The sequence below is a fragment of the Ovis aries genome, chromosome 8, assembly GCF_016772045.2.
Source record: "Ovis aries strain OAR_USU_Benz2616 breed Rambouillet chromosome 8, ARS-UI_Ramb_v3.0, whole genome shotgun sequence".
NCBI classification, from domain to species: Eukaryota; Metazoa; Chordata; class Mammalia; order Artiodactyla; family Bovidae; genus Ovis; species Ovis aries.
This window is the reverse complement of record NC_056061.1, coordinates 88,083,971-88,097,951: the sequence shown is the minus strand read 5'-3', so window position 1 is coordinate 88,097,951 and position 13,981 is coordinate 88,083,971.

Genomic DNA, 13,981 nt, shown 5'->3' with positions numbered 1-13,981 from the left:
GGAGCTAGCGGGGATCGGGAAGCAGGGGGTGGGAGTCTTTTCTGTCTCCAGATGCTGTGGTGCTCTGTAGCAATGGGGGAAGAAAGGAGTTGGGGAGAGGGCATCATGGTTCAAATGCTAAGGACTGTTCCTGTCCGTATTTAGATTTCATAGTTGTTTTTTTTTGACCGAATGTGTGTTTGCTATATAGACTTAGGACAATTTACAGAGATTTAAAGTTTTTTTTTAAGAAAAATTTCACGGTTTATGTTCATTTCACAGGAGAGTGGGTCCTTGTGTACACTACCGAGTTAGCCTCATGTATAGTTTATATTTTACTTTTTTTAAGTAATTTTTTTCAAGTCGTTATTGAATTTGTTACAGTATTGCTTCTGTTGCTTATGTTCTAGTTTTTTGGCTGTGAGGCATGTGGGATCTCAGCTCCCGACCAGGGATCGAACCCACACTCTCCGTATCAGAAGGTGAATGGGCTGTCAGGGAAGTTCTCTCAAGTATGATTTTAAAATAAACCTTATTAATACATGATTTTCTTACAATAAAAGGGCCTATTTTCAGTGCACCATTTGATGGCTTTGACAAGTTGATACACCTGCATATCTACCAATACCATCAGTAAGTAAAGCATTTCTGTCTCAACGAAAGATTCCCTTTACCTCTTCCCAGGCAACTCCCTAGCCTTCATCTGCTTCCTGCCATGACAGATTTTTCTTTTCTAGAGTTTTCAGTATATAGAGTTATACAATACATAGACTTTTACGTCTGGGTTCTTTTATTCATTACTGTAAGTTTGAGGTTTATTCACTATATAGCTTGTGCCGGGGTCCGGCCCGGGTGGATCCAGGGTGATTCGAAGGGGAGACGGAACTGGCGTCCTAGGAAAAAGCTATTTAATTAGAAGTATAAAGAGAGATTAGAAAGGAATAGTGTAGTAGGAAAATTAGTGGAGAAAAAGAGGTTGAATAACTTGGTTTACGTGGGATACCAATAAAGCTTCGAGACAAGAAGCTTGCATCACCTACCTAGGCCACAAGCGTCTTTCTGTTCTCCCGAAGGAGAGGAGGCACTGAGGCCTCCCCTGTCCGATCTTAGAAGCCCAGGCAAAATTAGCAGACTTGGCGAGTATCCACACTCCAGATGGGAATTCAGCCAGAAGGGGGAAAAAAAGAACGACATGGGGGAATCAGTCTTTCCAGAAACTGATCCAATTTCTTTATTTTTAGGTTTGCTTATATACTTTTTGTTATACATAGGGATGAATACAGAGTCACGCGGGGTCAGCAGACCTGACCCTTGTCACAATCAGGTGCTTCATATAAAATTATACAAAAGTCTTAGGGGTTTTACATCATCTTCTGGCCATGAGGCCTGCTGACATTTTATGGCCCTTTCTGACAATGGTCAGTCAACCAGAAAACTTATTTTTTCCAGGGGTGATTTTTTCTTAAACCAGGCACCACCCTCCAAATAAAGTTGCGTTCCTATAGGGTAAGGGTGTAGTGGGTTACAATCAAGAAAGGGATTTACTTAGCCTAAGGTTTAACATGATTAATCTTAAAGGTTAATACTTATTTTTCCTATATGCTAGTTATATTCATTATAAGGGCAGGGAATATGGAGATTTATCAGCAAACATTGGCTCAACAGATGAAAAACCCTTCACCAATATAATTTCTAATCAACCCACTAATACTATACTAATAATTTTCTAACTTCTCCAAAGAGTCTGTATTTAGAAAGTTTTAAAGCATCTCATGCCTCTCACAGTTGGGAGGCTGTAAACAATCACATGTGGCCGAACAAACCTGCTCAGGCAGGCTAGAGAACCTTCAGAGGAGTTTGTAAGTTGAAACACTCTTGTCACGCCCAGGAACTTTTATTGACTGGAGCTGCAAGTTAACTCCTTCTCTGAGAGAGGTGGTGGGGAACAGCCCCCCATAAAGTCAGAAGTATAGGTGAGGGCATAAAACAGACTTTGGTTTTGGGGGTAGATGCTCGGGAACAGGGAGTTTCCTGAGGCTCGATCCGCCTTTGCGTAATGCCGAGCCTCCTTCCTCATGACCTTTGCCATGGGCGGAGTTTCTCATGCTGGCTCCCGGCACCTTGCATCGACAGTTTCTTCCTTCTTATTGCTAAAGTGTATTCCATCGTATCAATGCACCACAACTTGTTTACCCATTCATTTGATGGACATTTGAGTTGTTTTGAGTCTTGGTGAGTTTGAATAAAGATATAGTAAGCATTCTTTGTGCAGACACGTTTCCATGTCTCCTAGGTAAATGCCAAGAGTGGCTTTGCCTCCCAAAGTGACTGTACCAAATTGCACTTTTGGAAGAAATGGATCAATTCTCCTATTGCTCCACATCCTCAGGAACACTTGGAATTGTTTACAGATCTGAGTCCTTCTTGCAGGTCTATGAGTGAAGTCGCTCAGTCGTGTCCGACTCTTTGCGACCCCGTGGACTGTAGCCCACCAGGCTTCTCTGTCCATGGGATTCTCCAGGCAAGAATACTGGAGTGGGTTGCCATTTCCTTCTCCAGGGGATCTTCCAGACCCAGGGATCGAACCCAGGTCTCCCGCATTGCAGGCAGATGCTTTAATCTCTGAGCCACCAGAGCAGTATTAAATTGTAGTTTTAAGTTAGATTTACATAATAGCTGATGACGTTGAGCATCTTTTCATGTGCTTATTTGCCCTCTTTACGTATCAATACTCTTCTTTCGTGAAGTGACCTAAATGGGAAGGAAATCCAAAAAAGAGAGGATGTCTGTACACGTATAACCGTATAACCGATTCACTTTGCTGTACCACAGAAACTAGCCAACATTGTAAAGCAACTCTACTCCAATAAAGTGAAGCAAAGTCTGAAAGTGTTAGTCAGACTAACACTTGACTCTTGGCGACCCTGTAGACTGTAGCCTGCCAGGCTCTTAAGAGAATTCTGTGGAATTCTCCAGGCAAGAACACTGGAGTAGGTTGCATTCCCTTTTCCAGAGTATTTTCTGGACCCAGGAGTTAAACTTGGGTCTCCTGCATTGTAGGCAGATTCTTTACCATCTGAGCCCCCAGGGAAGTCAGTCCAATAGAGATTAATTTTAAAAAAAGGAACTGCTAGAGGGCTAATGCCAGGTGAGAATTCAGATTCTAATAATTAGGCTTCCCAGGTGGCTCAGTGGTAAACAATCTGTCTGCCAATGCAGGAGATGCAGATTTGATCCCTGGGTTGGGAAGATCCGTTGGAGGAGGGCAACCCACTCCGGTATTCTTGTCTGGAGAATCCCATGGCAGGCTATGGTCCATGGGGTCACAGAGAGTCGGACACGACTGAACGAATAAACCACCACCAATAAAGAATTACACTCTATGCAGTGCAACGTACGAAGTCCTCAGTGCTCTCTTTACAGGAGTTGCTATTATTCTCCCTCTGGTCCTCCAAGTGGACGGTGCTTCATTATAGAAACCCTGCCTCTCTCCACCCCGTCCGTCCTTCCCTCTGTGAGTTGGTGCAAAGCGAACCTGGCCTGAATAGCCCAGCTGCTACTCCCTCTCCTCGAGAGGGAGGCGTCTGCAGGGATGCAGACTTCTCTTCACTCTGAGTTATCACCTGTCGCAGGGGAAGCCCTGCCGCAGTCAGAAATAATGGGAAATGATGCCCGCTATGATGCCCACTATGCCTGTGGCTGCTTCTGTGATTAAGTCCAAGAAATCCTACTGCCTGAAAACTCTTTAATAATCGTTGGTTAGTCGAGAAATACTGTGTTGGATTTGCACCTCATTTGCTATTTCTTAATTGACTCAGCTCTCCCACAGGGAAGAGATGTTTGTTTACTTACTGAAACCCCTAGAAATGCAATAATTTTCACAGTTATTTATTTTAAAGATAATCAATGTAAGCTGACATAAAAAAGTACAACTTAGTAAGTGGTTCTATAGTGCGTAAATGTGATGTTGTTACCATATTTTGCTGGATGTTCTAGGTCTAGAAATGTGTTTTAGAATATCTAGAAGAGAGTAGATGGTCTGCATGACCTTGAGTTTGCTTTGTTTGCTGGAAAATAGTCACCAGAGCTGCTTGTTTGGGAATCAGGTTGTCATTTTTGCAGTTTTACTTTGGCCTCTTGATTACAATTTTGGCAAGTCCAATAAAATCTTGGGAACTCATGCCTCTCAGTCTCAGAGGTTCTGCTTCCCAAACCTCATCACGCTTACTCGAGAGCTTGTCCTGTGTCATGACCCCACGATTCTGGGCCCGAGAGTCCTGTGTGCGCTACTGGAGTCTGGGTTCGGTCAGCAGCTCGGGAAGTGAAGGTCTTCTCCACTCTGAGAGCCCACGACTCTCTGGACTTTGCAACTGCTGGGTATTTCCTGTCTCATCCTTAGAGCGTCACCGGTCACACCATTCTCAACATCACGTGTATGTTTTTACGTAAAATGTTTTCTCGGTTAAGTGGTGACACAGTGCCAGTAGCAGGCTGCATACAGTGGAGCGTGGCGTCGTTTCTTATCATCACCTGAGTCTGAAGACCCCAGGGGCGGCAGAGTCCGCAGGCCGGTCCCTTTCGCGCAGTGCCTGAGGCGACAGAGTTTTAGCGGCTAGTTGACGGGTCTGGGTTGCTGTGAACATGGCCCCACTTGATTCACTTCAGATCAGCTGTTACTCATCTGTGCCTGGTGCTTCATGAAGGAGCAAAAGCTGCCCTCAGCTCGGAGCCTGGGGCCACCCGGTGAAGCTCCAACAAGGCGTCCTGTCAGCCGGGTGCTCGGAGGCACAAATAAGGAATCTTTTAGACAAAGTATCTTGTCAATCTGCAGCTCTCGAATTTGCATAAATAGGATTTTTGATGTGATGCCTCAGAGCAGCCCCACATTTGCCTTGTCAGTGCGCCTTGCTAATCTGCAGAGAACTCTCAGGATATTAATAATGGTGCAGTGGGCCAAGCTTATTTGTAAACCAAGGAGGCAGAGCTTATGGAAATGGCATGGTACGGGGCGGGGAGGATGGAAAAGAGAGAAGAAAACGGATTCACTGCTTTTTTTTTTTTTTTTTGTCCATAAAAGGACCAGAGATAGATTATTAATCATTTGTTGTCACCTTCCAGACCCACGCACAAAGTTACGGTTTGAACCACACATGACTTAGAGGGCAAATGGACTGGGAAGTTTATCTAGTCAAATCTCTTCACTGCGAAAATGAGGAATGTGCTCTTCAGAGATGTGAAGTGATTTTTCCAAAATGACACAGCTAGCCAATAATAGATCCAAAAATACAGGATCATTTACATCGTGAAAATAGTAACAGGATACATTTCTCCTGTCAATTTCCAACTCTCTCTGTGAAAGGACTACTTTTTTTCATTTCTCAGCTGTCATAAGTGCATATTATCTGATGGTTTTCTAATTTAAGCATCAAATGTATTACCTTCTTGTAAATCATTTCCTCGGCAACTTAGGAAAAGTGATACTCATGCCAGTGACTCAGTGGGTTCCTGAGATTTCTGACATGAAACCGCAAGTGACTCAAAGACAATGAAAGTTGTGATATGGAGGAGAAGCCCAAAGTTCTTCCAAATATGCACTTCTGGAAGGATACTGGGATTATCCATTGTTCAACAGGGCACATTAGGAGAAAAAGACTCTGTGCAACGCTAAGTCTGAACTCTGGAGCACTCACTTTGTGCAATGAACAGCACAATCTTTAGGTGGCTTAAAATGGGTAATCAGTTCAGTTCAGTCGTTCAGTCGTGTCCGACCCTTTGCAACCCCATGAGCCACAGCACGCCAGGCCTCCCTGAGCATCACCAACTTCCGGAGTTTAATACGTGCTGAGGTTTCAACATATTATAGTGCATGCGTGCTCAGTTGCTAAGTGGTGTTAGATTCTGTGACCCCATGGACTGTAGTCTGTCAGGCTCCTCTGTCCATGGGATTTCCCAGGCAAGAGTACTGGAGTGGGTTGCCATTTCCTCCTTCCCAGCCCAGGGGTCAACCCCACTTCTGCATCTTCGGCACTGGCAGACAGATTCTTTACCACTGAGCTGCCTGAGAAGCCCTCCAACCTATTATATAGACACTGCTAATTAAAGACAGAATCTCTGGAGACCAGATTAGTCATTACAGAAAATAGCAGGGCTCAGAAATACATGTTCTTGGTGCCTGTTTTTTTGTTTTTTTGTTTTTCTCTTAAAGAGGTTGCTGGTGCACTGGGATGACCCGGACGGATGGTACAGGGAGGGAGGTGGGAGGGGAATTCAGGGTAGGGAACATGTGTATGCCTGTGGCGGATTCATGTTGATGTGTGGCAGAACCAATACAATATTGTAAAGTAATTAGCCTCCAATTAAAATAAATAAATTTAAATTAAAAAAAAAGGAGGTTGAAAGGGTTGAAACAGGCTGCACTGAAACAGATCATGTTGCTATCTTGCGATTCACATTTTAGGGGTTTTCGCTCAGGGAAGAAGAAGCAGGGTATTGGGTGTAGGAGAGAATCTGAATAAAGCTTGTGGCCCTCAAGCATTCAGTGTTAGCTTTTCGTTACAAGTTGGTGGGGAAGGGGGTGCTCACGGAGTACTGTTAAAGCAGCTGCACATTGGTGCTGCCTCTGAGATGAAGGAGGACAGCGGCTTCTCCGGGTGGCGAGTGGGACGACGCCCCATCTGTGACATTTTTGAAGGGAGAGTATATCTTCCTTCACGAACTCTTTGTCCTGACCTGTTGAGGCCTGTGTTAGATCATCAGTTTTATGGTAGTCTTGAGAGTAACAGGGCAGGACTTCAACAAGGAGAAGATTTCATAGCCCTCAAAGGTGTGGACTCATTTACTCACCCATCACATGTCCCTGTGTTCTAAAAGGTGAAGACATCACTTTAAGGACCAAGGTCCGTATAGTCAAAGCTATGGTTTCTCCAGTAGTCTTGTACGGATGTGAGAGGTGGACCATAAAGAAGGCTGAATGCTACAGAACTGATGCTTTTGAATTGTGGTGCTGGAGAAGACTCTTGAGAGTCCCTTGGACTGTGTGGAGATCCAACCAGTCAATCCTGGAGGAAATCAGTCCTGAATATTCATTGGAAGGACTGATGCTGAAGCTGAAGCTCCAATACTATGGCCACCTGATATGAACAGCCGGCTCATTGGAAAAGACCCTGATGCTGGGAAAAATTGAGGGCAGGAGGAGAAGGGGACAACAGAGGATGAGATGGCTGGATGGCATCACTGATTCAGTGGACATGGACTCGGGCAGACTCTGGGAGACAGTGAGGGACAGGGAGACCTGGCCTGCTGCAGTTCGTGAGGTCACAAAGAGTGAGTAAACTTAGTGAGTAAACAACAGAAGCAGATGGAAAGGGACTGAGTAGCACTGAAGATCCTTCTAGCCCTCTGACTATTTGATCTGTGAATTTATTTAGGAAATGAGAGCCTTTCCTATGTGGCCCCATTAAGTGAAATAAGAAAAGTTCCAGTATGCTTCTCCTTTCTAATAAATAGTAAAGTGAAAGTCGCTCTGTCGTGTCCAACTGTTTGCGAACCCATGGACTTTATAGTCCATGGAATTCTCTAGACCAGAATACTGGAGTGGGTAGCCTTTCCCTTCTCCAGGGGATCTTCCAAACCCAGAGATCAAATCCAGGTCTCCCACATTGCAGGCGGATTCTTTACCAGCTGAACCACAAGGGAAGCCCAAGAATACTGGAGTGGGTAGCCTATCCCTTCTCCAATGGATCTTCTCGACTCAGGAATTGAATCAGGGTCTCCTGCGTTGCAGGTGGATTCTTTATCAACTGAGCTATGAGGGAAGCCCTCTTCTAATAAATGATGGATGCCAAAAGTGCCTGGTATTATTAATACTCATGATGAAATAGAATGTACTTTTATAGACCGTGGTCTCTTTGTCTATGGCCGTGATAGCCCACTGAATATGCTGGAGCTTTGGCGGAACTCGAGGGGGATTCCTCTGAGCCGGAGGCTAGGACCAGGGCACCCGTGCAGAGACGTGGGACACAGAATCCTAGGATGAGCAGACGACAGTCGCTCTATGGTGCCGAGTCCTGGATAGAACAGACAGCGGGGCAGGGCAAGTGGGAAGTCCGACAGCTCAGCACAGAAGGAACCTTGGACAGAGAGATCTGGAGAATCCTCAAGTGGGTCAGGGAGCAAGGGCGTCCAAATCACGCTCCTCGGAAAGCAGGCTTGGACTTGCGCACTGAATCTGGGTGAGGGTCATGGGAGTCTTTCTCTCTGCTGGTCTCTCAGAGCACATTTTCACACTGTTCAAATAATTCCAGCCCGGTTGGCATCCCGGCAGGATGCAAGATTCTCCCACACCACCGATACAGGGCAATTGCGTCTAATGAGATGGAGGCCCATTGTAGGATAAGATTAGTGATTATGTAAGATTATATCCCATCCTCAGGCTGTAAGAGGCTTACGCAGTGGTGGAGATCTGTGTAAATGTTATTAACTTCAACTAATTAGGACCCTTCTAAAATGAGAAATCTGGATTCCAGAAGCAGAGATGAGAACACTTGGACCAGTTTACTGAATTACAAAGCGGCTTACATTTGCCTGTGGCCGGTGCTTGCTTAAATCCTTAAGTAGGAAAGGCTTTAGCTGAGGATACTCTGTCTAGCCTGAACGGAGCAGCTGTTGACAAAAACCTTGGATTTGTCCACTGGCGTTGCTAGGGTTTTGACTGTTGGACCATAACTGTTCAGATGCAGGCCACTCCATCCAGACCACTTAAAAAAGGCAAGAAGGTACACTTTCCCTTAGAACATTGAAGAAAGAAGAACATAAATTAAACACAATGCAGCCAGCCATCTGAATTGAGGATGGCAGAAGTGTTTCTTTCTGGATGTTGAAAGTGTTAGTCACTCAGTCGTGCCTGACTCTTTGCGAGCCCATGGAATGTGGCCCATGAGGCTCCTCTGTCCATGGGATTTTCCAGACAAGAGTACTGGAGTGGGTAGCCATTTCATTCTCCAAGCGATCTTCCTGACCCAGGGATCAAACCTGGGTCTCCTGCATTGCAGGTGAATTTTTTTTTTACCATCTGAGCCACCAGGGAAGCTAGATAGATTCTCTGTAAGTTAGACGTTCAGTTCAGTTCAGTTCAATCACTCAGTCGTGTCCGACTCTTTGCGACCCCATGAATCACAGCACACCAGACCTCCCTGTCCATCACCAACTCCCGGAGTTCACTCAGATTCACGTCCATAGAGTCGGTGATGCCATCCAGCCATCTCATCCTCTGTTGTCCCTTTCTCCTCCTGCCCCCAATCCCTCCCAGCATCAGAGTTTTTTTCCATTGAGTCAACTCTTTGCATGAGGTAGCCAGAGTACTGGAGTTTCAGCTTTAGCATCATTCCTTCCAAAGAAATCCCAGGGCTTATCTCCTTCAGAATGGACTGGTTGGATCTCCTTGCAGTCCAGGGGACTCTCAAGAGTCTTCTCCAACACCACAGTTCAAAAGCATCAATTCTTTGGTGCTCGGTCTTCTTCACAGTCCAACTCTCACATCCATACATGACCACAGAAAAAACCATAGCCTTGACTAGACGGACCTTAGTCGGCAAAGTAATGTCTCTGCTTTTGAATATGCTATCTAGGTTGGTCATAACTTTTCTTCCAAGGAGTAAGCGTCTTTTAATTTCATGGCTGCAGTCACCACCTGCAGTGATTTTGGAGCCCCCAAAAAATAAAGTCTGACACTGTTTCCACTGTTTCCCCATCTATTTCCCATGAAGTGATGGGACTGGATGCCATGATCTTCGTTTTCTGAATGTTGAGCTTTAAGTTAGACATTAGATGTGCCTAAATTCCCAGCTCCTGATAACAAGGTGGCGGGGGGTGGGTGGGTGGGTGGTGGTGGTGGTTCTGCTTTTCTTCAGGTTGTACCCACTTTGAGGGTGATGTTCACCTAACGTCGAGCTGTCGTTTCCTCTCGTCAAGCTCTGTCACCGTCCAGCTCTGTGGAGCTTTCCACCTGGTTTCACCTGATGAGTGGAAGGGCTGCGTTTTGGGCTTGCAGAACGTCCTCAGCCTTTGCTGAGGGACATATTCAAAATCCCTCTGATGTGCACCCTTCGTCACTGGTTCCGGCCTCTGTGTAATGGAATACGTTTTGGAAAGGAGAGATAGCCCCGTGGGCACGCCCTGCGCTGCATTCTTGGCCTCAGGCGGCTGGGGTGCAGACAGGGCTCTTGTCCTGATTGGGCTTGTGGTCTGAGGACTGGCCTCTGCTTTGAAGCGCTGTGATGCTGCCGAGGTAACCACATTAAATCCTTCCCACCAGAAATCCTGCTTTGCCTCCAGCTAGTGCAGGCACGCGTATATGCTGCGAGCTCACACTGTAGGCTCGGGTTAGCGACATGCACACTGGGGTGTCGTCAGCCTGTTTGCTTAGAAACCTAAGCAGCTCGGAACTCCGGCTCCGGGGTCGCGCTCCTTGTGTCTGAGGCTTGAGGCTCCTCGGTGTTTGACCTGGAGTGAACTGCTAACCCCTCTGAGTGCCTGTTCCCGTATCTCCGGCTATCTGTGCGTCCGTCTATGTGTCTGGCTGCCTGATCTATCCTCTGACCTTCATCTTTCCCTCTGGCTCTTGCATCTCTCTCCGCTCCTGTTGCCCGTCGACCGTCTGCCCCCTCAGTCTTCTCTCTCTGTCTCTCTCATTTCTATGTGTCTGGCACACCTACCATCAGCAGTCCAGCAGTCATCTATGTAGCAGCTACACCTACTATACCTCACAGGTTGTCATCACGATTAAACAAGTCATTTAATACAAAGTGATTTGAACAGTGCCTGGACCATAGGACATATTTAAGAAAAGTTAGCTTTTAAAGTTGTCCAGCAGCACCCTTAGAATCAATCACCCATCTCGTAACGGCCATTGTTGCTCTGCTCTCAGTTCTTCCCTGCACATATGCCCTGCTGTGGTCCTTTTATCTTTACCTGCTGTGTGTGGCTTGGTTCATCCAAGTTGCACTGAAGGGCAAGGAAGGAAGCTGGACATTTGTTACTTTTGACTAATAAATGCTACTGCTGCTACTGCTACTAAGTCGCTTCAGTCGTGTCCGACTCTGTGCGACCCCATGGACGGCAACCCACCAGGCTTCCCCGTCCCTGGGATTCTCCTGGCAAGAACATTTGAGTGGGTTGCCATTTCCTTCTCCAGTGCATGAAAGTGGAAAGTGAAAGTGAAGTCGCTCAGTCATGTCTGACTCTTCGTGACCCCATGGACTGCCGCCCACCAGCCTCCTCCATCCATGGGACTTTCCAGGCAAGAGTACTGGAGTGGGGTGCCATTGACTAATAAATAAATCTATATATTTAGCAAATTTCCAGCCAAAATCTTAAAAGCTTTTTATTTTAGAACTAGGATAGACTTTTACTGAAGTTCCTCCTAAAGAAGTGCATGACAATAAAGATATGTTTATAATTTAATGTGGTCACTTGCCATACAAGTGAGACATTGCATTAATGACCCAGGGTGGGTAATGGGAAGGACTCACAGACTCCCTGGGGTATACAGGACGCAGAAATGAAGACAAATGATGTGGCAAACAGGAGCGACTGCTCAAGGTCACGCTCACAGCGGCTTTTGGGGCAGCCACTTCCCTCCAGCTCCCCAGCCCTTTCTTACCTTCACGGGATGTGCTTTATGAACCACTGAGAAACATAACTCAACGCAGAGGAGATCAATGAGGAAGGATAAATAAGTCAATACATTATAACAGTGTGTTCTAGGTACTTGTTGTTTTTCTGGAGCAGTCATTTCTATTTTATGATAGAAATGACCTTCAATTTTACTTCTTGGTAGCCCAGGGACTATTGTGATGGTAACGTTGCAGTTAGATACCAAGAACACACATTTCAGGGAAAACAGATTCCGGTTCTCTGTCAAATTTTGAAAACTGTGCTGTCCTTCATGACTCTAGAGGCAGAGATATTGGAGAAGGACAAAAAAAAAAAAAAAAGAGAGAGAGAGAGAAACACCGCATTTTCTGTTTTACCTTAGTTTGTACTGAGAGTCCATATGACATTTACTAAAGGATCTCTTTTTATGCGATTTTTTGATATTTTCTATTTTGATACAAGGCAGATGTCTAATTATCAATTTTAACACCAGTATTTCTTCCAGTTTCTTTTTTTCACACAGCAGTGCTTTGAGAGGTATACTTAAAAACGTCCTCTAGAGACATGCTTTTAAATGTATGAATGTTTCATCTTCAAATTGTTACTTATTGTTTGTGCTTGTTGAGCCAGGCGCTCAATTTTGTCTTACAAGCCTGTTTCTGGGACAGGAAGTTCCTTGGAGACCAAGCATAGATATGCTGGTCATTGGAAAATTGTCTATTTCCTCTGATTATAAACTAATATAGTGACATTCTGTGTTGCAACCTGCTGACTTGGTCTCTGAAAGCCCAAGTTCATTTAATCACCTCCTTAGAGCTTTAGTTAAATGCCCTTCATCCTCCAGAATTGAGAATAAAAGGAATATTTCACAACAGATGTCAAAGACAAGATCCCGCCATGCAATGACTCTGGTATCACACGTGTGAAGGTTGCAGCGAACAGCTCTTCACTTCCTTGGTCAGAAAACTCTAAGACTCCACAGCCACTTTTTGTTTCTAATGCTATCATTATATTACTTTCTCTCTATTAGTTTTATTCTAATAACTAATTCTCAGCCAAACACACTTGTATATTTTAATAGTTAAGATACAATTTGCAAAAAAAAAAAAGAAAGAAAGAAGGATACATTTGCAACAGAAAATGTGTTTTCTTTTTTTTGGATAAAGGCAGATGAGGACTGGAAAAGATTTTGTCAGCACAAATGCACTCTCTTTCTGCTCTTTATGAATTAGAAAGCTTCGTCAGTGATTGCTGTAAATTATAGCCTCCTAATCTTGCCACCTAGCAGGCACATAATTACCGAGTCCTCATCTGTTGCCCACTAATTTTCCATTTGTAATGTCTCCTTTTGGAGTGAGAGAAGAACTGCAAGAAGAGATTCTAAAATAGGAAGAAGGATGATGATAAAAACTTCAAATGTTCTGCCAAACAAGAATAAAGCCACTCTCATTTCATTTCCACTTCGTCTTCTTGTCTGCACCACAGTCTGTCCTGAAGATTCCCATAGCAGCTGGGGTATTTATTAACACATACCGAGGCTGATGTTTCAAAGTCAAGTACAAGTTTGGCAGCAACACTGGACTTGATATAATAAAATAAAAGAAAGAAGATGTTCAGTCTTAAATGTTAATGGGAAGGTCTGTTGACCTCCTTCTTTCTTTGATGCTAATTATATGAGTAAACTCTTTAATTTTGCATGTATCTGTAAAGTATTATTAATGTATATTTAATTATATGAATTGAACATTTACAGATGTTTTCTGTGTTAATTTCACAAAGCAAAACAGGATAAGTGAAAAACAAAAGTCATGTGATATTTAAATACAGCAAATATGGAAAAACCACTTTAGAATATTGAGACTTCAAGATGAGTCTGTGTTCTAAGCCAGCCTAATCAGAGGTAATGTAGGGTAATGGAAAAACACTGGGAAGAAATGCAGTTGACTTTGGCTTCTTGCAAATTTCTGACAATTTTTAAACTGTCTCATTTTCTGCATTGGGAAAATGACTGTGTTGGGTTATTAGGTCTGATGATGTCAAAACTCTCCGGGTTCAAACATTCAAACATTACCTGATATTTGCATGTCCTTTGCTGTCACTAAAGTGAAGGGATTTTAAAAGCTGGATGAACAAGAGTCAAGGAATCACAGAGAACAATTGTTTAATTATGTCTGATGCCATACTTTGGATAAAATCATAGTCTGCTTGGAAAATGTCTAGGCACTTTCATTAGTTATTCTGTTAAAGTAATTCTCCATTTAACAACGGAAGAAACAAGAGAATTTAATTGAGTTTGTGAAGGTCACACAAGCAGAGACGGTCACACAAACAGTGAAGGGCAGAGCTGGAC